The sequence below is a fragment of the Entelurus aequoreus genome, linkage group LG26 (assembly GCF_033978785.1).
Source record: "Entelurus aequoreus isolate RoL-2023_Sb linkage group LG26, RoL_Eaeq_v1.1, whole genome shotgun sequence".
NCBI classification, from domain to species: domain Eukaryota; kingdom Metazoa; phylum Chordata; class Actinopteri; order Syngnathiformes; family Syngnathidae; genus Entelurus; species Entelurus aequoreus.
This window is the reverse complement of record NC_084756.1, coordinates 11673361-11700832: the sequence shown is the minus strand read 5'-3', so window position 1 is coordinate 11700832 and position 27472 is coordinate 11673361.

Below are 27472 nucleotides of genomic sequence, written 5' to 3'. Positions count from 1 at the left end.
TTGTTTCTCTTTGGAAATATATTATTATAATATATACATATAAAAAATTAATTTTCTTATGCATTTTTTTTTTTGTTTGGGTCAGATCAGAAGCCGCCAACCCATTGATCGCGACCGACCAGTCGATCTTTGGAACCCAAGATGGCAAAAATATTGGAAAAAATTGTAAAATGTATCAAAATGACCAACAGACCCGCCAACAGGCCCACATTTCAACCCCTGAACACGCCCCCACGCCTCTGCCTCTCTCTTCAGCTTCACCATCCCGCTCGTCTTGCAAACGTGGACAAAAATCATCGAAATGCAAGAATGCATTCAGGTTGTGCGTTGCAAGGCACTGGGCATTTTCTAACATCTAACATCAAACAACTCTTTCCTACAACCACGGCAATTATCGCTTGCCTGCGACAGGAAGCTGACAAGCCAAATGCTAGGGTCTGTGAACATTGCTCCAAAGTTCGGATTTATTTATTTGTGTTGATTTATTGTGCATACAAAATTAAACATTGACATGTGCAACAGCAGTGATAACATGCTAATACAAGGCGGCAGCTAAAGAAGGACTTCCCAGTCTAAATTAAGCTACAGGCTCCACTCCTGGTCAGGTGGTTTGATCTGCTACTGGTAACCTGTAATCCAGTACAACCTGTCTCAGGGTCGGGGGGCACTTCCATCAGTGCCTAATCGGGGCTGGTGAGGGGGGTGGAGGGACACCCTAGTGGAAGCAAAAACTAGATTTGCCAAAGGACGCTGACCCAAGTGAGCCATCGGCGGCCACCCAGCAGAGTATAACGAGCTCAACATTCGGAGGTCTTCCTAGAAAACAGACACTCCGACCGACCAAGCTGCACCCGCCGGGGCCGTCTTACATGTGGTAGTTTTTGCACCTGTTGAACATTAAGCGTCGCTAGGCGAGAGGATTTTTTTTTTGCCGAGGACTCACCTCGGCAAACCACTTGTCTGCCTACTCATCTGTCGCATTACATTATAGTATTATATTATACTTACTTACAGTACATACTGACTTACTTATTTACTTAATGTTTTACTTATTTATTTACTTATTCACAGTACATACTTACATAGTTACTTACATACTAACGTACTTACTATACTTGACTTTATATATCTACTTACTCACCTACTATATTTACATACCTACTTATTTATTTTCATACCTACGTATTTACTTACATACTCATTTACTTGTTTGCATAGTAATTTACTTCTTACATACTTACTTACCTGTTCACTTACTTACTTAGTATATTTCTGTACCTAGTTACATACGTACTTATGTATCTGTTTACTTACTTTTCCTTACTTATTCACCTGTTGACTTACTTACTTACAATATTACTATACTTACTTACATATCTGTTTACTTACTTACTTTTTGACTTACTTACTATATTACTATACTTACTTACATCCTTACTTACATATCTGTTTACTTACTTTCTTTTTACATTCTTATTTACCTGTTGACTTTATTTACCTGTATATCTACTTACTTACTTATTTACGTACTATATTACTATACTTACTTACATACTTACTTACTTACTTATCTGTTTACTTGCTTACTTGTCCATACTTATTTACCTGTTGACTTACTTACTTACTATATTATTATATCTACTTACATACTTATATGTGTACTTACTTATTTTTCCATACTTATTCACCTGTTGACTTATTTACTATATTACGATACTTACTTACATACTTACTTACATGTATGTTTACTTACTTTATTTTTACATTCTTATATACCTGTTGCCTTTATTTACCTGTTTATCTACTTACTTACTTACTTACTATATTACTATACTTACTTACATACTTACTTACTTATCTGTTTACGTACTTACTTTTCATACTTATTTACCTGTTGACTTACTTGCCTGTTTACCTACTTACTTACTATATTACTATACTTACTTACATACTTGTGCATCTGTTTACTTACTTTCTTTTTACATACGTATTTACCTGTTGACTTTATTTAGCTGTTTATCTACTTACTTATGCCTGGTTCACACCAACGGCGCTTGCCGCGCTTTAAAGCGGCGAGCAAAGCGCCGTCATTTTTGTCAATTTTTACACGAATATCCCGATCTCCGAAGTAATGTTATGCTTTGATACGCTCTGATACGAATTAGTTGCCGCTTTGGGGGGACGAATTACCGTTCCTCACGATTTGATGCCGCTTTGATCCTGCTTTGATACGCTTTAAATCACGCTTTGATACGTTTTATTAGGCTTTATTGAACTTTATTACGCTTTGATGCGATCCTGACGCCTTAAATCAGGCTCTGACACGATTATCAAGCTCTGTTGTGCATTGGAATTAATGTGTCATGAACATTATGAACTTTAATTTGTAATAATGACTTTGAAATGTGATATTGTTATGTAATTACCGTATTTCCTTGAATTGGCGCCGGGAATATGGTATTCGCATGCCTAGAATTACAGCCGGGTCAAACTCGTTTCGCAAAATAATTAGCGCATGCTTGGCACTTCCGCCGGGTCAAATATGAGTCATTAAATGACTGCCGCCTCCTGGTGGTAGAGGGCGCTAGTGATCCTTCTTGCGACTGCTGGTACTGCAGAACACCGGTGCAGCAGAATAAGACAACCGGCAGCAAGAGTGCGCAGCCATTGTTTGCTTGGACTTTTACCATGGAGGATTACATATCTAAAATAAAACAGTTTTCTAAACTGGACTTTCAATCGAAGCAGGAGGTAATACTTAAAAGGAAGATCTCCATCGAGACTTTTAAAACTGAAGAAAGATAAGGAAAACTTCTATATCGATGCTTTTCTTCAAAAGGAGCTGGCATGGACTCATTTATACCTAAAGGTAAGACAATGATAACGTTTTTTTTATTAAATGTGCTTTTCATGATAAGGTAAGCGCCGGAGTGAGAAGAGGTTTTAAAATAATTAGCGCATGCTTGGCCATCCCGCAGGCTTCTGGTAAGCGCAGGGGTGACAGGAGGTTTTAAATTAATTAGCGCCCCTGCGGCTATTCAAGGAAATACGGTATGTGCAATTTGGAAGATGCTGTGATTATTATTTTGTGAATTTGATGAATAAATTGCATGCACACACATAATATAATAAAAAAAAGAAACATGATAAACAAATAAGTTAAAAAAATTTGAAAAACTCAGTATACTAAGTTTTCCCCACATTTTTTTAGATGTATCTATATAATTGATTTCTCTTTTTGTTTTATTATATACAGGATAAAACACATAATGTAATAAAAAAGAGAAATATGATAAACAAATAAGTTAAAAGAAATGTGAAAAACTCAGTATACTAAGTTTTCCCCACATTTTTTTAGATTTATCTATTTATTTGATTTCTCTTTTTGTTTTATTATATACAGGATAAAACACAAAATGTAATAAAAAAGAGAAATATGATAAACAAATAAGTTAAAAAAACATGTGAAAAACTCAGTATACTGTTTTCCGCACATTTTTTGTATTAATTTATTTTTTCAATTTCTCTTTTTTTCCGTTATATTATGTTTATTATTTATTATGTTTTATATATTCATTTATTTTATTTCTTTGTCATCTTAATAAATATCTATCTTTCATTTATTATGTTAGTTGACAATAATAAAAGAAATTTCTTTTATTTTTTATATTCATTTATTTTTTAAATTTCTCTTTTTTTTCGTTATATTATGTTTATTATTTATTATGTTTTATACTCATTTATTTTTTAAATTTCTCTTTTTTTTCGTTCTATTATGTTTATTATTTATTATTTATTATGTTTTAAATTCATTTATTTTTTCAATTTCTCTTTTTTTCCGTTATATTATGTTTATTATTTATTATTTATAAATAAATGGGTTATACTTGTATAGCGCTTTTTTACCTTCAAGGTACTCAAAGCGCTTTGACAGTATTTCCACATTTACCCATTCACACACACATTCACACACTGATGGAGGGAGCTGCCATGCAAGGCGCTAACCAGCACCCATCAGAGGCAAAGTGTGAAGTGTCTTGCCCAAGGACACAACGGACGTGACTAGGAAGGTAGAAGGTGGGAATTGAACCCCAGTAACCAGCAACACTCCAATTGCTGGCACAGCCACTCTACCAACTTCGCCACGCCGTGCCTTTATTTATTTATTTATTTATTTATTATGTTTTATATTCATTTATTTTTTCAATGTCTCTTTTTTTTCGTTATATTATGTTTATTATTTATTGTATATTATGTTTTATATTCATTTATTTTTTTAATTTCTCTTCTTTTTTCGTTATATTATGTTTATTATTTATTATTTATTATGTTTTATATTCATTTATTTTTTCTATTTCTCTTCTTTTTTCGTTATATTATGTTTATTATTTATTATTTATTATGTTTTATATTCATTTATTTTTTTAATTTCTCTTTTTTTTCGTTATATTATGTTTATTATTTATTATGTTTTAAATTCATTTATTTTTTTCAATTTCTCTTTTTTTTCGTTATTTTATGTTTATTATTTATTATTTATTATGTTTTATATTCATTTATTTTTTCAATTTCTCTTTTTTTTCGTTATATTATGTTTATTATTTATTGTTTATTATGTTTTATATTCATTTAATTTTTCAATGTCTCTTCTTTTTTCGTTATATTATGTTTATTATTTATTATTTATTATGTTTTATATTCATTTATTTTTTCTATTTCTCTTCTTTTTTCGTTATATTATGTTTATTATTTCTTATGTTTTATATTCATTTATTTTTTCAATTTCTCTTTTTTTTCGTTATATTATGTTTATTATTTATTATTTATTATGTTTTATTTTCATTTATTTTTTCAATTTCTCTTTTTTTTTCGTTATATTATGTTTATTATTTATTATTTATTATGTTTTATATTCATTTATTTTTTCAATTTCTCTTTTTTTTGTTATATTATGTTTATTATTTATTATGTTTTATATTCATTTATTTTTTCAATGTCTCTTTTTTTTCGTTATATTATGTTTATTATTTATTATGTTTTAAATTCATTTATTTTTTTCAATTTCTCTTTTTTTTCGTTATTTTATGTTTATTATTTATTATTTATTATGTTTTATATTCATTTATTTTTTCAATTTCTCTTTTTTTTCGCTATATTATGTTTATTATTTATTGTTTATTATGTTTTATATTCATTTATTTTTTCAATGTCTCTTCTTTTTTCGTTATATTATGTTTATTATTTATTATTTATTATGTTTTATATTCATTTATTTTTTCTATTCCTCTTCTTTTTTTGTTATATTATGTTTATTATTTCTTATGTTTTATATTCATTTATTTTTTCAATTTCTCTTTTTTTCGTTATATTATGTTTATTATTTATTATTTATTATGTTTTATATTCATTTATTTTTTCTATTCCTCTTCTTTTTTTGTTATATTATGTTTATTATTTCTTATGTTTTATATTCATTTATTTTTTCAATTTCTCTTTTTTTCGTTATATTATGTTTATTATTTATTATTTATTATGTTTTATTTTCATTTATTTTTTCAATTTCTCTTTTTTTTTCGTTATATTATGTTTATTATTTATTATTTATTATGTTTTATATTCATTTATTTTTTCAATTTCTCTTTTTTTTGTTATATTATGTTTATTATTTATTATGTTTTATATTCATTTATTTTTTCAATTTCTCTTTTTTTCCGTTTTATTATGTTTATTATTTATTATTTATTATGTTTTATATTCATTTATTTTTTCAATTTCTCTTCTTTTTTCGTTATATTCAATGTCACTAGTCAATATCACAGTCACTTCCTATTTGTAGTTGTAGACTGGGGTCCGCGCTTTGAACCAAGATCTGTTAAGCTTTCCTACGCTTTGAGTCAAGCTTTGCTGACCTTTGTCAGGCTTTGATACGCTCTCAGCGCGTTATTCCATCCTTGACAGAGCGCCACATTTTTTTAAACCGTTTAAAAATGTTTGGCGAACTTGCCGCATGTCCCGCTTCACTACAAGCTTTCCCACGATCCATTACGACCCTCACGATTTAATCAGGCTTTGTTACTTTTTAACGCCGCTTTGCATGCCGCTTTAAAGCGCAGTCAAAGCGGTAAATACTTATTTACCTGTTGACTTTATTTACCTGTTTATCTACTTACTTACTTACTATATTACTATACTTACTTACATACTTATCTGTTTACTTACTTACTTTTTCATACTTATTTACCTGTTGACTTACTTGCCTGTTTACCTACTTACTTACTTACTATATTACTATACTTACTTACATACTTACATATCTGTTTACTTACTTTCTTTTTAAATACTTATTTACCTGTTGACTTTATTTACCTGTTTATCTACTTACTTACTATATTACTATACTTACTTACGTACTTATCTGTTTACTTACTTACTTTTTCATACTTATTTACCTGTTGACTTACTTGCCTGTTTACCTACTTACTATATTACTATACTTACTTACATACTTACATATCTGTTTACTTAGTTTATTTTTACATAGGTATTTACCTGTTGACTTTATTTACCTGTTTATCTACTTACTTACTTATTATATTACTATACTTACTTACATACTTCTCTGTTTACTTACTTACATTTTCATACTTAGTTACCTGTTGACTTACTTGCCTGTATACCTACTTACTTACTATATTACTATACTTACTTACATACTTACGTATCTGTTCACGTACTTTCTTTTTACATACTTATTTACCTGTTGACTTTATTTACCTGTTTATCTACTTACTTACTGACTATATTACTATACTTACTTACATTCTTATCTGTTGACTTAGTTTTTCATACTTATTTACCTGTTGACTTACTTGCCTGTTTACCTACTTAGTTTGTCATACTTATTTACCTGTTGACTTACTTGCCTGTTTACCTACTTACTTACATACTTATCTGTTGATTTAGTTTTTCATACTAATTTACCTGTTGACTTACTTGCCTGTTTACCTACTTACTTACTTGCTATATTACTATACTTACTTACATACTTACGTATCTGTTCACGTACTTTCTTTTTACATACTTATTTACCTGTTGACTTTATTTACCTGTTTATCTACTTACTTACTGACTATATTACTATACTTACTTACATACTTACATATCTGTTTACTTAGTTTATTTTTACATACGTATTTACCTGTTGACTTTATTTAGCTGTTTATCTACTTACTTACTTATTATATCACTATACTTACTTACATACTTCTCTGTTTACTTACTTACATTTTCATACTTAGTGACCTGTTGACTTACTTGCCTGTATACCTACTTACTTACTATATTACTATACTTACTTACATACTTACGTATCTGTTCACGTACTTTCTTTTTACATACTTATTTACCTGTTGACTTTATTTACCTGTTAATCTACTTACTTACTGACTATATTACTATACTTACTTACATACTTATCTGTTGACTTAGTTTTTCATACTTATTTACCTGTTGACTTACTTGCCTGTTTACCTACTTAGTTTTTCATACTTATTTACCTGTTGACTTACTTGCCTGTTTACCTACTTACTTACATACGTATCTGTTGACTTAGTTTTTCATACTTATTTACCTGTTGACTTACTTGCCTGTTTACCTACTTACTTACTTACTATATTACTATACTTACGTACATACTTATTTACCTGTTAACTTTATTTACCTGTTTATCTACTTACTTACTGACTATATTACTATACGTACTTACATACTTACTTACTTGTCTATTTACTTACGTTCTTTTTACATGCTTATTTACATGTTGACTTTATTCACCTGTTTATCTACTTACTTACTTACATACTTACTATATTACTATACTTACTTACATACTTACATATCTGTTTACTTACTTTATTTTTAAATACTTATTTACCTGTTGACTTTATTTACCTGTGTATCTACTTACTTACTATATTACTATACTTACTTACGTACTTATCTGTTTACTTACTTACTTTTTCATACTTATTTACCTGTTGACTTACTTGCCTGTTTACCTACTTACGATATTACTATACTTACTTACATACTTACATATCTGTTTACTTAGTTTATTTTTACATACGTATTTACCTGTTGACTTTATTTACCTGTTTATCTACTTACTTACTTATTATATTACTATACTTACTTACATACTTCTCTGTTTACTTACTTACATTTTCATACTTAGTTACCTGTTGACTTACTTGCCTGTATACCTACTTACTTACTATATTACTATACTTACTTACATACTTACGTATCTGTTCACGTACTTTCTTTTTACATACTTATTTACCTGTTGACTTTATTTACCTGTTTATCTACTTACTTACTGACTATATTACTATACTTACTTACATACTTACATATCTGTTTTCTTAGTTTATTTTTACATACGTATTTACCTGTTGACTTTATTTACCTGTTTATCTACTTACTTACTTATTATGTTACTATACTTACTTACATACTTCTCTGTTTACTTACTTACATTTTCATACTTAGTGACCTGTTGACTTACTTGCCTGTATACCTACTTGCCTACTATATTACTATACTTACTTACATACTTACGTATCTGTTCACGTACTTTCTTTTTACATACTTATTTACCTGTTGACTTTATTCACCTGTTTATCTACTTACTTACTGACTATATTACTATACTTACTTACATACTTATCTGTTGACTTAAGTTTTTCATACTTATTTACCTGTTGACTTACTTGCCTGTTTACCTACTTAGTTTTTCATACTTATTTACCTGTTGACTTACTTGCCTGTTTACCTACTTACTTACATACTTATCTGTTGACTTAGTTTTTCATACTTATTTACCTGTTGACTTACTTGCCTGTTTACCTACTTACTTACTTACTATATTACTATACTTACTTACATACTTATTTACCTGTTAACTTTATTTACCTGTTTATCTACTTACTTACTGACTATATTACTATACGTACTTACATACTTACTTACTTGTCTATTTACTTACGTTCTTTTTACATGCTTATTTACATGTTGACTTTATTCACCTGTTTATCTACTTACTTACTTACATACTTACTTACTTACTTATCATATGAATATACTTACTTACTTACTTATCTGTTTACTTACTTATTTTTTACATACCTATTTACCTGTTGACTTTATTCACCTGTTTACCTACCTACTTATTTACTTACTTACTATACTTACTTACTTACTTACTATACTACTTACTATACTTACTTACTTACTTACTTATTTACATACTGGCTTATTTACTGACTTCAATACTTATCAATTCCAGTGCATACACAACAAGCAGCCCACTAAATGAGCGTCCATCAAAGATGTTCTCTGGGTAAGATGCGTTTCTTGACAGTGTGGCGTCAGCTGCTGCTGGTTCGCATAGTGAGATCTTTGTGTGAGAACGCCGCTGACTTCTGCAAACATGATGCCGGGCTGCCTTGTTGACTCGAGCCAGACATAGGCGTGTGTCTTGAGTCTGAAGCAGGTACACAAAGATGGCCTCTCCCAAACATACACACAGACACGTCTAAAATACACATTCATAAGGAGGACTGGAGTGAAAATGACTGGATGAATGTGACAGTACAAGTGAAAGTGCTCCCATCTGCACGATGCATCATACTACACTCAGACAACACTGCATGCTATTCATATCAAAGCCGAGCTTTTTACATCCGCTGTCAAATGAGAATAGCACATTTAGCAGCAGCAAGCAACAAGATGACTGCTTCTTACAAACACAATGAACCTATGAAGGAAAACTCAGAAAACCCATGGAGGTCTTTGACATCAATAAACAACAATTTCTCTTCTAGTTTATTTAAGCAGGCTGGAAACTCAATCAACTGAAAGTTCCCAGCCTCTTTTTAAAGCTCCATCAATAAACCCAAAGTGCTGTTTTGTTGGCTTGTTTGTGGTGTAGCTTCCTCAACAATGGGGTCCGAATGTGTGGACAAAACAGATAACGGTCATCCATGACACTTAAAGACTGATTTGCTAAGATCCAAATATCACACGCTAAACAATCTATAAAATAGCCTGTACTATTAGTGGACGTGGTGTCTGCAATTTAATAACACTGTGTGCAATTGAAAAGTGATGCAGACCGCCTTATTTCAATTAGGATTTTGTGTGTACTATGCAGTGCATCACCACAACGACACTCATTTACCACACATGCATTATACCTATGCTATATTTTTCAAACATGCAGGAGACTTGTACCACTTTTTATATGCATTTTGGACACATCTACATTGACACCACTGTTTTATTTTTATTTTTAGCCGCCAAAGGTGCACTTATTGGAGAGTGACTGCACTTACTCTACTTAAGAGGCAAAAAAATGCACACTTTAAGTTTTTTTCATATTCGAAATATTTTAATATAAATTATAAGTGAAAAAAACACATTTCATATTCTAAAGGACACCAAAACTCATCAATTAATTTGTGTTTTAACAAGCCCCTTTAAATCATCTAGCAGATATAAAACTATAAAATGATGTTATATAAATATATATATATATATATATATATATATATATATATATATATATATATATATATATATATATATATATATATATATATATATATATATATATATATATATATATATATATATATATATATATATACACTACCGTTCAAAAGTTTGGGGTCACCCAAACAATTTTGTGGAATAGCCTTCATTTCTAAGAACAAGAATAGACTGTCGAGTTTCAGATGAAAGTTCTCTTTTTCTGGCCATTTTGAGCGTTTAATTGACCCCACAAATGTGATGCTCCAGAAACTCAATCTGCTCAAAGGAAGGTCAGTTTTGTAGCTTCTGTAACGAGCTAAACTGTTTTCAGATGTGTGAACATGATTGCATAAGGGTTTTCTAATCATCAATTAGCCTTCTGAGCCAATGAGCAAACACATTGTACCATTAGAACACTGGAGTCATAGTTGCTGGAAATGGGCCTCTATACACCTATGTAGATATTGCACCAAAAACCAGACATTTGCAGCTAGAATAGTCATTTACCACATTAGCAATGTATAGAGTGTATTTCTTTAAAGTTAAGACTAGTTTAAAGTTATCTTCATTGTAAAGTACAGTGCTTTTCCTTCAAAAATAAGGACATTTCAATGTGACCCCAAACTTTTGAACGGTAGTGTATATATATATATATATATATATATATATATATATATATATATATATATATATATATATATATATATATATATATATATATATATATATATATATATAGTATAGTATAGTATATATAGTATAGTATATATAGGGGTGGCATGGCGTAGTGGGTAGAGCACCCGTGTCAGAAACCCGAGGGTTGCAGGTTCGCTCCCCGCCTCTTACCATGCCGTTGTGTCCTTGGGCAGGACACTTCACCCTTGCCCCCGGTGCCACTCACACCGGTGAATGAATGTTGAATGAATGATAGGTGGTGGTCGGAGGGGCCGTAGGCGCAAATTGGCAGCCACGCTTCCGTCAGTCTACCCCAGGGCAGCTGTGGCTACGAAAGTAGCTTACCACCACCAGGTGTGAATAAATGATGGGTTTTTAACATGTAAAGCGACTTTGGGTACTTAGAAAAGCGCTATATAAATCCCAGGTATTATTATTATTATTATTATATAACTTTTGAACGGTAGTGTGTATATATATATATATAAATATATATATATATATACATATATATATATATATATATATATATATATATATATATATAGTGTACTGTATATTTATTTTAATTTTTAATTTTTTTTCTTCATTTTTTTTCTGACAGTCCAAAATGTTGATTCACACACACAGGACGGAATAGTGCTAGCAAAACGGTGATGAGTGTTGATAAATCACATTGCGCGTGCTAAATAATTATATGAGCATTTTCTCCCCCCAGTAGTGTGGGCGTTGTGATGATCAGCATATATTTTGCATACTAATGAAGACAGAGTCGCAAACTGGATTGCACACCTTATTCCGCTCACTTAACAGAATGCGATACGTTTAGTGGATCATCTTTGCATGTGGTATCAGGTTTGCATAGGTAAACAAACAGAGACAAATCACAGGAGGACTGATGGAGTCGTTAAGTTGACGTTATGGTATGTTTTTGTTTTAACCTATAGCCAAACATTGAATATGTAGTATTAGCGTTACAAAAATATGCATTTTTTAAATATTCATGTTTTTCTGCATACAGCCGTGATATCTGGCCAAACTCCGTATCAAACACAACTTCATGTTGCACTGCCATTGCCTTATAAAGAGATGCAAATACACATCGTTACCGGCCCAGTTTAGAGTTGTTTTGTTTCCTTTTTCAGATATTGATCAACATTTGTCAGAGCCACCTCAGTGATTCTAAATTCACTAATCATAAATTGCGAGTAGCAGGGCCTTTACCTACCTGTTGCCAACTAGTAGAAGATTAATTAACTAATTAATTAATCGGTCAAAGAGACTAATTTCAAGTAACTCAGCATTTTGTAACAAGTTAAATCTAATGGGCACACATACACAGCATACTAGTGTGCTGCAGCACCCTCAGGTTAAAAGAAAGAATAGAATATAATAGAATAAAACTTTATAGTCATTGCACTTAAAACAATACAAAAAAATAACTTTCAGTCCAAATTTCCCAAGAACAGACATACAATATATACTTGCAGGGATATACAGAACAGAACATATTCAATGTTTCTGTATGTTAAAATAAAAACTTCCCCAGAACTTCAATTTGATTGAGACTCCATGGGACCTGTAGGTTTATTTTGCCTGCAAGCCCAAGTCCACGGATATCTACTTCCGAGTTAACTTGGTGTCTCAAGTGGATTCGCAAAAAACTAATTAATTTGCCCGGTATCTGTTTTGTCCATTTTCCAATTGTGCACAAAATCAGAAATTGGAAAGATGATCCATCCATCCATCCATCCATCCTTCTTCTTCTGCTTATATGAGGGTGGAACGCGGGGGCAGCAGCCTAAGCAGAGAAGCCCAGACTTCCCTCTCCCCAGCCACTTCGTCCAGCTCCACTGAGGGGATCCCAAGGTGTTCCCTGGCCAGCTGGCAGACATAGTCCCCCCAAGGTGTCCTGGGTCTTCCCCATGGCCTACTACCAGCCGGACATGCCCTAAACATCTCCCTGGGAGGCGTTCGGGTGGCATCCTGACCAGATGCCCGAATCACCTCATCTGCTTAAAGCGGCTTTACTTTGAGCTCCTCCCGGATGACAGAGCTTCTCACCCTATCTCTAAGGGAGAGCGGAGAGCCCCGCCACTTGACGGAGGAAACTCATTTGAAACAAAAATTGAGCTATTTGGCCACAATACCGAGCATTGTATTTGGAGGAGAAAAGGTGAGGCCTTTAACCCCAGAAAAACCATCCATACCGTGAAGTATGGTGCTGGTAGTATTATGCTCTAAGCCTGTTTTGCTGCCAATGGAACTGGTGCTTTACAGAGAGTAAATGCAATGCAAAAGGAGGATTACCTCCAAATTCTTCAGGACAACCTAAAGTTGGGTCTTGGGCACAGTTGGGTGTTCCAACAGGACAATGACCCCAAACACACATCAAAAGTGGTAAAGGAATGGCTAAATCAGGCTAGAATTAAGGTTTTAGAATGGCTTTCCCAACGTCCCGACTTAAACGTGTGGACAATGCTGAAGAAACAAGTCCATGTCAGAAAAACAACACATTTAGCTTAACTGCACCAATTTTGTCTAGAGGAGTGGTCAAAAATTCAAGCAGAAGCTTGCGGATGGCTACCAAAAGTGCCTTATTGCAGTGAAACTTGCCAAGGGACATGTAAGCAAATATTAACATTGCTGTATGTATACTTTTGATTTGGTCACATTTTCAGTAGACCCATAATAAATTCATAAAAGAACCAAACTTCATGAATGTTTTTTTTGTGACCAACAAGTATGTGCTCCAATCACTATTTCACAAAAAAGTAAGAGTTGTAGAAATGATTGGAAACTCAAGACAGCCATGACATTATGTTCTTTACAAGTGTATGTCAACTTTTGTTCGGGACTGTACATGATAATAAGACCATTGCGTCATTTTCCAGTTTTTATTTTCTCAAAACTATTATTAAACTATTTGCTAATTTACTGTTAATATTTGGTTACTTTCTGTTGAAACATGTTTTATTCAAATGTAATATTCACTTATTCTTGTGTTGTGTATATACTTTACATCAGTTTTGGACGATATTACACATTTGGGTATCGGTCCAATACCAAGTAGTTACAGACATATTAGTCAAACCAATGCTGATACTGATACTTTAAAGGCCTACTGAATTTTTTTTTTTTTATTTAAACGGGGATAGCAGATCCATTCTATGTGTCATACTTGATCATTTCGCGATATTGCCATATTTTTGCTGAAAGGATTTAATATAGAACAACGACGATAAAGTTTGCAACTTTTGGTCGCTGATTAAAAAAAGCCTTGCCTATACCGGAAGTAGCGTGACGTCACAGGAGGAAGGATTCCTCACAATTCCCCGTTGTTTACAATGGAGCGAGAGAAATTCGGACCGAGAAAGCGACGATTACCCCATTAACACGCGAAGTCCCAGAGAAGGGTCAATTGACACTTTTACCTAGAAAACACACAAGAGGGTCATTTGACCCCTAGCCCCGCCTGTGGACACTCCTTTTGTTATGAAAATGTGGCTGTTAGTGGCACACGGCAGGGGGCCACTTGAGCCTGTGTGGGGGAGGGGACCTTACAGCTCAAGCTTTAGTTCTGAGGTAGGTTGTGTGTGTTTTTGCAAGGATCAACAGAATGAAGGGATCAACACTCTGACATTTATTGTTAAAAAAAATACAAAACAAAACATATTTACAAAGAATGAAAAAGCAACTGTTTTCCCAGTTTTGGTGTGGAGGGTTGTTGCAGAAGCAATTGTTATTTTTGTGTGCCAAAAATAGTTTAAAAAAAAAAATTTACAAAGAAAAAAGCATATTTACAAAGAATGAAAAACCATGTCCATGTAAACGTGACTGACATACATTTGAGCAGTCACTCACAATCCTGGCACTGCCATTGCTCCTTTCGGCATTTCCCACATGTATAATTTTTCTGTCTACCTAGACAAACTGCCCCTAACAGCCTCATTACCATAACAAAATGAGTGATTAGTGTATTCGGGAAAAGCGTCGGGCCAAATGACCCCTCTCTGGGTCTTCTAGGTAGACAGAAAAATGCTGGGACTTCTAGTGTTAATTTGAGCGAGGATGAAAGATTTGTGGATGAGGAACGTTAGAGTGAAGGACTAGAGAGGCAGTGCAGGGTGTATCTTTTTTCGCTCTGACCGTAACTTAGGTACAAGGTCTCATTGGATTCCACACACTCTCCTTTTTCTATTGTGGATCACGGATTTGTATCTTAATCCACCTCGGATACTATATAAAGTACTATCTATCTATCTATCTATCTATCTATCTATCTATATCCTCTTGAAAATGAGAGTCGAGAACGCGAAATGGACATTCACGGTGACTTTTATCTCCACGAGAATACATCGTTGACGCACTTTAGCTATGGAGCTAAATTATTTCCTACTAGTGGCTCTAAATTTAAATACTTTGGTGTGTGCCCCTGATGTCTTTCTGCGTCCAGGGACTTATCTCCTGAGTTTGTAAACAATTACAAAAGTGTTATCATAACAAAAAATATTGATCCGATTTTTGTAGTCTCAACCAAAAACTGATACTGTACTAATACTTGCTATTGTTACCCTTGATATTTGTATTGATCCACCCACGCATGTTAACATTTAAGAGCTCTAGCTTAGTCATTGGCATAGCTTATTGTCTCCTCTTATGGTGTACAGCTATTTGTTGTCCTCCATTGATAATGATACTTGCAGAAAAGTTATAGTTTCTCTGCCGCCATGGAGGCGGGGACTGGTGACTTAAAAACGGATCTGCTTGCTTGCTAGCAAAAATGCTACATTGTGTTGAGGATGCTGTTAAACCGGCGTAACACAGCTAAAATGTGTCATCAACATGCATTATTAATGATATTATTATCGAACAAATGTTTATCATTTATATTGTTTATATTGTGCAACCCTACTTCAAAAGTCATCTTGTGAAGTTACTTACAGCCACAGCTGCCAATATATATTTTTAGCATTTTTTTTTTCAGGTTATGTGTTATTGTAGACCAGGGTTACTCACACTTCTTCAGCAGGCGAGCTACTTTTCAATTGACCAAGTCGAAGGGATCTACCTCATTCATTTATATCATTTGTATTTATTTATTTAGAATAGAATAGAATAGAATAGAATAGAATAGAATAGAGTTTTATTGTCATTATTAAAGTGAACAGGTTCAAAGAACAACGAAATTGGAGCAGATCCGCTAAGGTGCATAGTATAATTTAGTAATATAAATAGTAAAAAAAGATTAAAAAAAGATAAAAAAGAAGATATATATATATATATATATATATATATATATATATATATATATATATATATATATATATATATATATATATATATATATATATATATATATATATATATATATATATATATATATATATATATATATATATATATATATGTATATATCCACACACATGCACATATCCATACATATGCATATATATACATATACACATATAACATTATTGCACATTATAGTCCGAAAAAATAAAAAGACATGACACATGAGGACATGTCGGACACATTGTGCTCACTCAGGCCTGTTTAATGCTACTATGGCTCTTGGGTAAAAACTGTTTTTTAGTCTATTTGTGCCCGCTTTGTACGACAGATACGTTTTTGTTAACAAGTTAAAGGTGTTTAATATATGTTTAACACATATAGATTCCTTTCTTTCATGCAGACAAGAATATAAGTTGGTATGATTGTGATGACTTGCATTGATTAGAATCAGACAGTAGTGATGAAAACGTCCACATTTTCAAATGGAGGAGAATAAAAGTCCTCCTTTCTGTCCAATACCACATGAAAGTGGTTGCTTTTTGCCATCTTATTTGTCCAGCTTCCATACTCCTTTTTATACACTTTACAAGAAATACATTGGTCGCCAACTCCGTAGCTTGTTAGCTTTCTGAGACTCTTATTTTGTTAGCGCGGGCAGGATGAAGCAAAGACTTTTATTGTGAAGACAGGAACTGTGCAGTCGGTCTATAGAGTTTTGACGGCGCGAGAGTCTGTTGAAATAAAATGTTTCTCGCCTTCCTGTCGGTCGTTTTTTCTTAATAATGGTCTGTCAGCAGCCAGCGTCATCTCACAAGATGGAAGACCGGTAGCTCGCGATCGACGTAATGGGCACCCCTGTTGTAGACAATGTAGGAGACTCAAATAGAGGCGTTAACTTCCGAATGGACTTTATTTTTGGTGGACATAGAAATTTAACAGTAGAGTTCCACTGTGAGCACTGGAAAGAAAACAGCAACCTGTGAGATGGGGTGGGGCACTTCCTCTCTTGCCCCATGATGGCAAATAGATACAGCTGCCGGGAGTGACCATAAATAAATAAACACCGACACTCTAGATATTAAATGTGTGTCATTGAAAAGTCGAACCGTTTCAGTGAAGACTGCACTAACAGAATGACAGGAACTTGGTGAAGTTAAGGAGGCTAAAATAATGGGAAGGTCCGTCTGAAACTGTTGAGGAATGAAGTCTGGAAATATAATCAGGAGAGTAGAAGTGGGGGACGATGAGAGGAAGGATGGGAGGGTGCAGACAGAGAGGAAGAAAGAAGAGGTACGGTGGGTGGGAAGGATGGAATGCAAGCTTGTGGATGGCTACCAAAAGTGCCTTATGCAGTGAAACTTGCCAAGGGACATGTTACCAAATATTAACATTGCTGTTTGTATACTTTTGACCCAGCAGATTTGGTCACATTTTCAGTAGACCCATAATAAATTCATAAAAGAACCAAACTTCATGAATGTTTTTTTTGTGACCAACAAGTATGTGCTCCAATCACTATTTCACAAAAAAGTAAGAGTTGTAGAAATGATTGGAAACTCAAGACAGCCATGACATTATGTTCTTTACAAGTGTATGTCAACTTTTGTTCGGGACTGTACATGATAATAGGACCATTGCGTCATTTTCCAGTTTTTATTTTCTCAAAACTATTATTAAACTACTTGCTAATTTACTGTTAATATTTGGTTACTTTCTGTTGAAACATGTTTTATTCAAATGTAATATTCACTTATTCTTGTGTTGTGTATATACTTTACATCAGTTTTGGACAATATTACACATTTGGGTATCGGTCCAATACCAAGTAGTTACAGACATATTAGTCAAACCAATGCTGATACTGATACTTTAAAGGCCTACTGAAATGATTTTTTTTTTATTTAAACGGGGATAGCAGATCCATTCTATGTGTCATACTTGATCATTTCGCGATATTGCCATATTTTTGCTGAAAGGATTTAATATAGAACAACGACGATAAAGTTTGCAACTTTTGGTCGCTGATTAAAAAAAGCCTTTCCTATACCGGAAGTAGCGTGACGTCACAGGAGGAAGGATTCCTCACAATTCCCCGTTGTTTACAATGGAGCGAGAGAGATTCGGACCGAGAAAGCGACGATTACCCCATTAATTTGAGCGAGGATGAAAGATTTGTGGATGAGGTACGTTTGAGTGAAGGACTAGAGAGGCAGTGCAGGGTGTATCTTTTTTCGCTCTGACCGTAACTTAGGTACAAGGTCTCATTGGATTCCACACCCTCTCCTTTTTCTATTGTGGATCACGGATTTGTATCTTAATCCACCTCGGATACTATATAAAGTACTATCTATCTATCTATCTATCTATCTATCTATCTATATCCTCTTGAAAATGAGAGTCGAGAACGCGAAATGGACATTCACGGTGACTTTTATCTCCACGAGAATACATCGTTGACGCACTTTAGCTATGGAGCTAACGTGATAGCATCAGGCTCAAATGCAGATAGATAGAGAGGGAGGTTAGGAGAGGGGCTATAAGTGAAGGAGGTGATTGGTTAACGGAGCACAGCAGGGTTAACGTTCACTGAAGTCATGACATCACTGCTAGTCGACTAATCGGTGCTTAAATGTCATCCAATAGGATTACTTAAATTGATACATTTCTCCAAAATGTAGATATAATTCCATTAAAAGTAATTACCGTATTTTCTGGACCATAGGGTGAGGCGCACCGCAGATGAATGGTTTATTTTCAATCTGTTTTCATATACTGTATAAGGCGCACCGGATTGATTATAAGGCGCATTAAAAGGAGTCATATTATTTTATTTTTTTCTAAATGTCAAAGACTTGCTTGTGGTCTACATAACATGTAATGGTGGTTCTTTGGTCAAAATGTTGCATGGATTATGTTTTACAGATCGTCTTCAAGTTTCAGGATGCACCGTTTAGTGGGCGGTCTTATTTACGTGGCTCACCTTCGACAGCGTCTTCTCCCCGTCATCTTTGTTGTAGCGGTGTAGCGTGCAAGGACGGGATGGGAAGAAGTGTCAAAAGATGGAGCTAACTGTTTGGATGACATTCAGACTTTACTACAATCCATAACGGAGCAGCATCTCCTCATCCGGAAACAACAACGCCGGAAATGTGTCCCGTGAAAAACCATCCGACAGGAACTCTCTGATAACTAAAGTTCCTTGAGTGAATAATGTAAACTCACTACACCGGTATGTTTTAGCGCTTTCATGGCGAGTTTACTGACAGATATAAGTAAGAACTGTACACTACTTTATATTAGAAATGGCAACAGCGATGTTACATTACAAGAAGATAGAGAAAAAGAAGAAGCTTAACGACTACGGTGTCAGGATTTATGCAGATCCCAAATACAGATCAGCAGGTACCAGAAGGTAAGAAAAGTTTATTTTGCATAATATTGCGAAACAAAACTCAAGATAGTATGTCTTACCTTATACACACACCATAATAATACTCCTATGTTGAAGCACAGTACAATCCATCAAGCGGTGCGGCTTCATAGCTTACCAAAGTCGTATTAAAACAACTTGATAGATTTTTGAGTGCCGTGTGTAATGTTCTATATTTTCAATTGAACATATAAAATGTTGGTGATTTTTACTGCCATCATATTGCAGTCTACACATATATCTTATGTTTTACTGCCATCTACTGGTCACACTTATCATTACACCATGTACCAAATAAAATTGCTTCAAAGTCGGTAAGCACAACCAAAATTATTCCGTACATTAGGAGCACCGGGTTATAAGGCGCACTGTTGAGTTTTGAGAAAATAAAAGGATTTTAAGTGCGCTTTGTAGTCAGAAAAATACAGTACTTAAATGTATCAATTTCTCCAAAATGTAGATGTACTTCAATTAAAAGTAATTACTTCTGCCTTTTTTAAGTTTGTCCACGATACTTAGATCAGATTCTTTAACATTTTTGAAAAGAGTTCTATCATTTTCAACTGTCTGTGAGGCCCTGAATGTGTACAGGCTGAGTCCTTACTTGGTGATTGGATGAGCGAGGGCAAGGCACGGAAAAGGGAGGCGGAGCCAGTGTGTGTATGTGTTCGGTGAGAGGCATTGGCTTTAGTGTGCGACCCTCACTGTGAGCCAACCCTTATTACGTCCAAAAAAAAAAGATTCTGTCAGGACATATCCCAGCAGGCACAAGACATTGATACAACCTTGATTATACGTACATGTCCTTTAAAAATGACTTTGAAACAACGTGGCAAAATAGTCGTATTTGTAAATCGAAACAACGTTGGTGTCTAATTTCAATGGTCAAATCAACGTCACAACTTGACGTTGAATAAACGTTGTCCAAATGTATGTTGTTTCAACGTTGTATTTGTGTTGTAGAATATTGTTCGGAATGTGACCAAAATACAACGGTCAAATCAACGTCAGAACTAGTGTTGTCCCGATACCAATCGAATACATTTTGGTACAGGTACCAAAATGTATTCCGATACTTTTCGGTACTTTTCTAAATAAAGGGGACCACAAAAAATGGCTTTTTTTTTTTTTTTTTAACAAAAAATCTTAGGGTACATCAAACATATCTTTCTTATTGCACTTTAGTCCTTAAATAAAATAGTGAACAAACTAGACAACTTGTCTTTTATTAGTAAGTAAACAAACAAAGACTCCTAATTAGTCTGCTGACATATGCAGGAACATATTGTGTCATTTATCATTCTATTATTTTGTCAACAAACAAAAATACATCGATTGAATGTGTTTTATTCAACCCCTTAACCTTAGGTCATCCAGCAGCTATGCAATTATAAAATTATATTGCTGAATAGACCATGTCTGATATTTTTTTTATTTTTGACAGCGCAATCGCCTATTTTCTCACAACCGTGTGCGTAACTGTGTCAGTTTGCACATACTTTTCAGACGTGCAAAATAGTTGAGTTTTATTCTTGATTAATCACATTGCGTGTGCAGAATAATCATATTTGCATTTTCTCTCCCCAGTATTGTGTGCATTTTCATTATCAGCATATAGATCTGTATCGCTCTGGAATAACCTGCCTCGAATTCTCACCGGCATTGAAAGTAAACAGGTTTTTAAAAGGAAAGTCATATTTTATCTGAGTCTATAAAATTAGTTTGCTTGATGATGATTTTTGTTTGGTTTTGTATTGTGTAGTTATATTTATATGGTAATTAGCATTCTGTAACTGTAAATTGTTTGCTTGTTTGCTTATTGGTGCTTTTCTTTGTTTCTGTATTGTGTGGTTATAATTATATGCTTTTACTTGTAATTGTATTGGGTTTGTGGACCCCAGGAAGACTAGTGGGTTGTAATAAAAATTAAATCAAATCAAATTAAAATCAAATCAAATATTGATGAAAACAGACACGCTAGATGGATCGTGCAACTTATTTTGCTCCCGAAAGAGACACACTTCTCTTTTAGTAGATCAGGTCATGAGTGATTACATCATAGAAGCCAGACAAGTATTTTTTCTCATGTGCTTAAGCAAAAAAAAGTGCACAACTGCAGCATTCTACCACTCGACTTAAAGGGGAACTGGGGGCGGGGGAGCGGGGGGGGGGGGGGTGTTTGCCTATCATTCACAATCCTTACATAAGACAAGAACACATGTTTCTCTTTTTTCATGCATTCTAAATAATAAATAAAAACGATCAAAGTAGCCTATGGGAGTCACTCTATTGTGCCTATAACACACTTACAAAAACATCCAACAACCTCCATTAAGGTTTTATATACACACTGTAAGTATATGTGCAATGCAATAACGGGTATTTTTAGAATAACATTTAATATTTACGTTTTTTACTTATTTCAAGCATACACGGTGGATTAATTTCACAAACGCATCACAACGTTCACTTTTTTTTTCAACAAAATAACTGAATACTACTCCATCCAGACTCCATGAGAGCCAACAAACATAATAAAACATCACTTACTGTACAATGTCTGCTGTCACTAAAATGGTGACTGACTAAGAAAAGGGGAATGGAACCAAGCGTCTTTTCGTGTTGTTTTTAAATTGGCTTTTAAAGTGTACCGACTTGTCGGAATGCGTTTTCATCCTTCTTCTATCCAGGTGAGAGGCATGACTTATGATCAAGAATACACTTTCACTAGCAGGGAAGCGAGGAAACAGCTCGCCGGTCGATATAGGCAACATAGGCAGTCAAGCTCGCGATCCCAACGCCGCTATACAGTTTGTGTGTGTTAGCGCAGGGGTCCCCAATCTTTATTGCACCACGGACCAGTTTAATGTAGGCATTATTTTCAGGGACCGGCTTTCCACTTGTGAAAAATACAACTCACTATACCGCTGGATTAGTGGGAGCCCTGGGCTTGTTTCTTTGCAGTGAAATGCTGATGGAAATCAGCCTTTGGCTACAATTTGTCACATGTATATTTGATATGTTCATTAATGTGCATTGCATCATGTCACAAAGTTATAACAAATGGCAACTTCCTATGAGGAGTGTTATTGTACATCTATAAACAAGCTCATTGGTGTGTCTAGTGCACAGGTGTCAAACTCAAGGCCCTCCACCTCATTTTATGTGACCCGCAAAAGCCTGGAAATAATGTATCAATAAAATACCTCATATTTTCTTTCTCTACTTTCTTATTTTCTTACTAAATGTATTAGGGTTTTTTGTAGTTTGACAGGGAAAAAAAATGGTGTCCAATATTGCAACAAATTATCCAACTTTGTTGGTCAAAATCCAAATAAATACCTAAATATCTGCTTAACTTATGGTTTCGAAGCAAGTTATTCATCAAAGTGTACACTATAAAAATGACCATTAGATTTTAATGTAAAATTTAGGGAGTTTTTTTTTTTACAGCATATTACTGTAAGTTGAAAAAAAAAACGACAAATGTTTGTTTTTTTACAGTAAAAATTCTGTCGACCGAGCTGGCAGTTTTTTAAATTTTTTAAATCCACGGTTGATGATTTTATGGTACCACATTTTATTATGGTAAAAAACTGGCAGCTGAGTTGCCAAAATAAAATTAAACAGCGGTACTGTATTTCTATGTACAGTAATATGTTGTAAAAATAATAATAATAAAATAACACCATATATTCTACAGTACAAATCTGGCAACTAAGCTGCCAGTTTTTTTCTGTAAAAAACAGTGGTCAAATCCACAGATTTTTTTTTACTCTTTACATTTAAAAAAAGTAAAATATTTAAATTCATAGGCAAATTCTTAATTATTTACTGTTACAAGCGGCCCTCTATTGGCAGCCATGACTGCGGTGTGGCCCTCAATGAAAACAAGTTTGACACCCCTGGTCTAGTGGGACAGGCCAAAGTTAAGTCGGAGAAAAAATGCAGTCCTTTATAAATTATTTAATGTTTCTCTCCGGCCCGGTAGCAAATGCTTCAAGGACCGGTACCGGTCCCCGGACCGGTGGTTGGGAACCACTGTGTTAGCGTATATAATACCAACATCACTACTACTTGGTTAATATTCAGGTAACAATATTTTAATGGAATATTGTTGGAGGGTTTTGGATGTTTTTTATTGGGTTTTATGGGCGGAATAGAGGACCTCCCATTGGCTCTGTTGTAAGTGGAATTTTCCATTTTCGTCCGCTTGTCCTTCTCTGTCCTTCCCCTTTAAGTATGTCAGTGCGAGCCTTCATCCCAGATGCACTTTGGGTGGAGCGACATTTAAATGTGGCCGTTCCTTCTCAAATCTGGCATTCCGTGTATTCTACCATCGACTTAAAGGGGAACTGCACTTTTTTGGGGGAATTTTACCTCTTGTTCACAATCATTATGAAAGACAGGAACATATTTTTTTATTTTTTTTTAGGATTATAAAGATATAATAAAAAGCTTGCCAGATGTAACTAATAGGAGTCTTCAAAACCCTCCATAAACATTTTATATAGACAGTGAAAGTCTATAAACAATGTAGTAACAGACAGGTATAGCCCATAGCATAGTATGCCCATAGCAAGGCACTCACTACGTTTGTACTTCCAGAAACAAACGCTTGTGTTTTCTAACTATCGCAGATTTATAATAAACGAAGAAGATTACTATTTTTGGACAAATGGAGATTCACAACCTTATGTTTTTGAACCTGAATATCAATCAATCAATCAATGTTTACTTATATAGCCCTAAATCACAAGTGTCTCAAAGGGCTGCACAAGCCACAACGACATCCCGGGCTCAGATCCCACATCAGGGCAAGGAAAAACTCAACCCAATGGGATAACAATGAGAAACCTTGGAGGGGACCGCAGATGTGGGGCCCCCCTCTCACCCGGGCGACCGGTGCAATGGACGTCGAGTGGATCTACCATAATATTGTGAGAGTTTAGTCCATAGTCATAGTGCAGGGGTCACCAACGCGGTGCCCGCGGGCACCAGGTAGCCCGTAAGGACCAGATGAGTAGCCCGCTGGCCTGTTCTAAAAATAGCTCAAATAGCAGCACTTACCAGTGAGCTGCCTCTATTTTTTAAATTGTATTTATTTACTAGCAAGCTGGTCTCGCTTTGCTCGACATTTTTAATTCTAAGAGAGACAAAACTCAAATAGAATTTGAAAATCCAAGAAAATATTTTAAAGACTTGGTCTTCACTTGTTTAAATATATTCATTAATTTTTTTACTTTGCTTCTTACAACTTTCAGAAAGACAATTTTAGAGAAAAAATACAAACACATATACCTTTTTACCTTTTAAATTCAATTTAAATCAATGTTCAAGTAAAAAAAAAAATTTTATTGTAAAGAATAATAAATACATTTTATTTTAATTCTTCATTTTAGCTTTTTTTTTTCCGACAAAGAATATTTGTGAAATATTTCTTCAAACTTATTATGATTAAAATTCAAAAAAATTATTCTGGCAAATCTAGAAAATCTGTAGAATCAAATTTAAATCTTATTTCAAAGTCTTTTGAATTTATTTTAAAATTTTTGTTCTGGAAAATCTAGAAGAAATAAAGATTTGTCTTTGTTAGAAATATAGCTTGGTCCAATTTGTTATATATTCTAACAAAGTGCAGATTGGATTTTTAACCTATTTAAAACATGTCATCAAAATTCTAAAATTAATCTTAATCAGGAAAAATTACTAATGATGTTCCATAAATCCTTTTTTAAATTTTTTCAAAAAGATTCAAATTAGCTAGTTTTTCTCTTCTTTTTTTCGGTTGAATTTTGAATTTTAAAGAGTCGAAATTGAAGATAAACTATGTTTCAAAATGTAATTGTCATTTTTTTCGTGTTTTCTCCTCTTTTAAACCGTTCAATTAAGTGTAAATATCATTAATTATTAATAATAACACAGAGTTAAAGGTAAATTGAGCAATTTGGCTATTTCTGGCAATTTATTTAAGTGTGTATCAAACTGGTAGCCCTTCGCATTAATCAGTACCCAAGAAGTAGCTCTTGCTTTCAAAAAGGTTGGTGACCCCTGTCATAGTGGATCTAATATAATAGTGAGAGTCCAGTCCATAGTGGATCTAACATAATAGTGAGAGTCCAGTCCATAGTGGGGCCAGCAGGAGACCATCTTGAGTGGAGACAGGTCAGCAGCGCAGAGACGTCTCCCACTGATGCACAGATGAGTGGTCCACGCTGGGTCCCGACTTTGGACAGCTAGCGTCTCATCTGTGGTCACCGAACCTGTGCCCCCTCCCCCACGAAGGAGAGGGGGGCAGAGCAGAAAACAGACGGCAGATCAACTGGTCTAAAAGGGGGGTCTATTTAAAGGCTACAGTATACAAATGAGTTTTAAGATGGGACTTAAATGCTTCTACTGAGGTAGCATCTCTAACTGTTACCGGGAGGGCATTCCAGAGTATTGGAGCCCCAATAGAAAACGCTCTATAGCCCGCAGACTTTTTTAGTCTCTGCGAATCACTAATAAGCTGGAGGTCTTTGAACACAGATTTCTTGCCGGGACATATGGTACAATACAGTCAGCAAGATAGGATGGAGCTAGACTGTGTAGTATTTTATACGTATGTAGTAAAACCTTAAAGTCACATCTTAAGTGCACAGGAAGCCAGTGCAGGTGAGCCAGTATAGGTATATATATATATATAGGTATATATGTATGTATGTATGTATATAAAGGTATATTCAGTATAGACGTAATATGATCAAACTTTCTTGTTCTTGTCAAAAGTCTAGCAGCCGCATTTTGTACCAACTGTAATCTTTTAATGCTAGACATAGGGAGACCCGAAAATAATACGTTACAGTAATGGCGACAAGACGTAACGAACGCATGAATAATGATCTCAGTGGAACAAATTTTAGCGATATTACGGAGATGAAAGAAGGCCGTTTTAGTAACACTCTTATTGTGTGACTCAAACGAGAGAGTTGGGTCGAAGATAATACCCAGATTCTTTACCGAGTTGCCTTGTGTAATTGTTTGGTTGTCACATTTTAAGATGGTATTTTTAAATAGATGTCTGTGTCCAGCAGGACCGATAATCAGCATTCCCGTTTTCTTAGCGTTGAGTTGCAAAAAGTGAGAGTGATCCATTTATCCAACAGAGGAGTAACTACTGGTTATAGAAGCTGAGCCAGCACGAAGAGAGTGAAACGTTGGAGCAGACGTAAGCGGAGAGAGTTAGGATCGGCGTGACTCGACGCCGTAAACGCGGTGCTTGGAGCCAAGCTATGTCAACAGAAATGGAGTGCATACACAAAATCAAATGGAAAAAAAAAAAACGTCCGGGGCCAGCTGGACCACACGGATAACAGTCCATCGAGTTAGTCACTAAAATATTGATCATTATACATGTTAGTACAACCACATATGCCATCGAGCTAGCTGTGTGCAAACAAAACATGAAATGTGGGCTAATATTTTACAGATACTGCAATA